The sequence below is a fragment of the Odocoileus virginianus genome, unplaced genomic scaffold (assembly GCF_023699985.2).
Source record: "Odocoileus virginianus isolate 20LAN1187 ecotype Illinois unplaced genomic scaffold, Ovbor_1.2 Unplaced_Scaffold_3, whole genome shotgun sequence".
Lineage (NCBI taxonomy): Eukaryota > Metazoa > Chordata > Mammalia > Artiodactyla > Cervidae > Odocoileus > Odocoileus virginianus.
In genome coordinates this window covers 4,426,905-4,430,008 of record NW_027224265.1, presented here as the reverse complement: position 1 = coordinate 4,430,008, position 3,104 = coordinate 4,426,905, and the positions used below count along the sequence as shown (strand labels likewise).

The 3,104-nt window shown below is 51.4% G+C and overlaps 1 pseudogene; it reads right to left on the bottom strand.

The window, feature by feature from the left end:
- Positions 1 to 816: 816 nt before the first annotated feature.
- LOC110147100 (protein FAM151A pseudogene) lies at positions 817 to 2,600 on the bottom strand (annotated as a pseudogene).
- Positions 2,601 to 3,104: the final 504 nt, after the last annotated feature.

The following is a 3,104-nucleotide window of genomic DNA, read 5'->3' as shown; positions in this document are numbered from 1 at the left end:
AAAGAAATGAATCACTAAGTAACCATATAAAGGTAAATATTTCTTTACAAAAACATTTCAACAAATAAATTAATAAGAAATAATAGAATTACAATAGCACTATTTTGCAACCACAAATTAATATCCTAGGCAATGAGCACCAACAGCTGCAAGCAACACACACAAAGAAAAAAAGGGACAGTCAGACATTACAAGCCTCTGACGAAAGCATACAACATCTACAGTTTGCCAAGGGCATAAAACTAAATCTGATCAAGCCTCTAGATACAACAGCCAACATGCAGGAAGTATATAAGAGAGAGGAGCATGCCCAGTTGTATCAAAAGTATGGAATCAGCAAATTTCAGACATGGAAAATCTCTATGAGTCATGGGAATATCATTTTCCATGGGTCATGGGTTTTCAAAGGATAACTTGTAAGGGAAATGAAGTGATAGAGAACCTGTTAATTAAAAGAAGCCTACTTTAAAGACTTCCCTGGCAGTTGAGTGGTTAAGACTCCACACTTACACTGCATGAAATGTGAGTTCGATCCCAGGTCAGGGAACTCAGATTCCACATGCCACACTGCACAACCAAAAATTAAAAAAAAAAAATTAAAAGAAGTTGATTTTACTATCCTGGGGAAGAGTGCTCTCCTTCAAAGGTTCATTCTAGAGGATCCTGTTCAGTGAAGGGGAACTATCAGTTACGGATCACAATTTTGAGTCCTTCTACCTACAAATTCCCCTTTAGTCCTTACAACAAAAGGACTAAAAAACTTTTTTTTTTGAGGAAGCAGGGGCATTTATTCCTTCCTGCCGCCCCTGTGGGAAGCCGGGGTCCACCAGGCCAGCACCCCTGGGTGCTCAATGTCTGCCAATATCTGCCTGCAGGTCTTGGCAGTAGCCCTGGGGTAGCCTGTAGTAGACTCGGGTCTTCTCCATGGCGCTGCTGCCAGCAGCACTGCCCACATAGACGCATAGTGGCCCTGGCCAGGGCTGTGTTCCGCTGTGACCGTGGCCCAGCGGGAGGCTGCCAGCAGCTGGGCCACGATTCCAGCAGGATTCTGACCAGAGGCCCAACCTGCAGCTGGAAGGACACGGGTTGCCAGAGGCCCCGGCACAGCTCCAGCATATCTGTGAGCAGCTGTTCCCTGTAGCCACTGCCCAGCACTTCCTCGGGCCAGCCTGGGGCCACTGTCACGTGGGGGAACAGCTCGGCCACAGCTGTAAGCAACTCCCTGCCAGTCACATAGCCAGGGACCATGAAACTCCCGTGGGAGACTGTGGCCCCAAGCCCCACAGGCCTAGACAGGCGGCCAAGGGCGCATAGGGTGGCCAGCGTGGCCAGGGATGGCTGCAGGGTGGGGGGCTCTGCTGTGTGCACATGGAGGCCCCAGTGTCCAGGGCGCATGGCCAGCTGCTGCAGGCAGGACTCAAGCATCAGGGCATGGCCATCTGGGGCATAGACGATGGGCACAGGGTCCCCAGCTGCAGGCTCCTGAAGGCCCACATCCAGCAGGATCACACCTTCACAGTCTGGGAGCCGCACTGTTGCTGTGCTGGATGTCAGGAACCAGCCACTGCACGCTCAGACCCTCATCTCCAGGGTTTTGGAGAGCAGGGATCAGGCTGCCCCTGGTCTAGTATCTTTGCTTCTGTGAAGTATTCACGGTGAGCTGCTTGAATTGAGACAGGAGAGGCTCAAAGAAGTCATAGCAGACTTGGTGGGTGGCGGTGTTGTCCCGGATGTAGAGGAGGTCGTCCACTGTCACAGGGTCTGAGGCGGACTGCCGCATTGTCAGGCTGTACCTGTCAGATTGGCCCAGCAGCCAGCTGAGGTGGGGCCAGACGTCCCTGGCCATGACAAGCTACACAGAGAAGGTGACCTTCTGTGGCACTGCTCCCATCAGCTCCTGCATCTTCTCCACCGTGGTCTGGGTGTATATCCCATTTGGGAACAAGGGCAGGGAGATGGTAGTCCAGCCTGGAGATAGGGTTGTCTCAAGATACTTCTCCTGGACTAAGGCCAGGAACTGTGGGGCATTGACCTCTGTTGATCTGACCATGTTGGGACCCCTCAGGATGTCGGCATTGATCCACACAGGCCTTCGAACTTTCCCCTCCTCTGTCAGCCGCTGCAGGAGGTCCAGGGAGGGGTCCACAGCCTTGATGCTCTTGAAATCTAGTTTGTTGCCCTTCTCGGAAGAGGCCAGCACAGCCTCCAGCCACTGCTCTCGGGTGTTGTCACTGTAGACGGCTGGGGGGTGCGCCGTGACGGGGACCCCTGTCTTGCTGACTATGCTGAGTCCTTCTATTGTGACGTCTGATTCCAAGACCATGACACTGCTGCTGAGGGCAGCCTGCATTTGCTCTTTGCTATTGGCAGCGTGGTTGGTACGAGGTGACCAGCAGGCCGTCCCTTTGGGTGATCTGACCCAAACTTAGCAGGTAGCCTAGCATGTCTGCATCAGAGCGGCAGGTCCCATCCTGTTCATAGCCTGGCAGGGCGTTGCACTTCTGCAGTGAGAAGCCCACGATTATTGCAATGGCAAACACTAGAACCGTACTGACACCGCCAACAATGGCCCACTTCCAGCACCCCTTCTTGTTGGCCATGGCAACCCTCTGAGGGAGAAGACCCCTCATAGGGCAGAGTCTCCTGAGGCTCTGAGAGCTGGGATCCAGAGCAACTAAGATACATTTTAACCCCATTTCACAGATAAAGTTATGGAAGATAAGAGAGACTAACCAAAGTGTAAAATCTCTTAAGTAGAAGAGCAAACATGTATAACAAGGTTTGACCTGAAAACCATTTATCTTATCTTTTGCATCAACATAGTCTTCCCAGGTGGTTCAAGTGGTAAAGAATCTGCCTGCCAATGCAGGAGACGCAGGTTCCATCCCTGGGTCAGGAAGATCCCCTGGAGTAGGAAATGGCAACCCGCTCCAGTATTCTTGCCTGGGAAATTCTGTGAACAGAGGAGACTGGTGGGCTACAGGTTTGCCATGGGGTGGCAAACAAGTCAGACATGACTTAGCAACCAAACAGCAACAACAGTGCTAATAAAAAAGAAAAGAAAACAATCACATTCGCAGTAATGTCAAGATTAAATGCTTAGG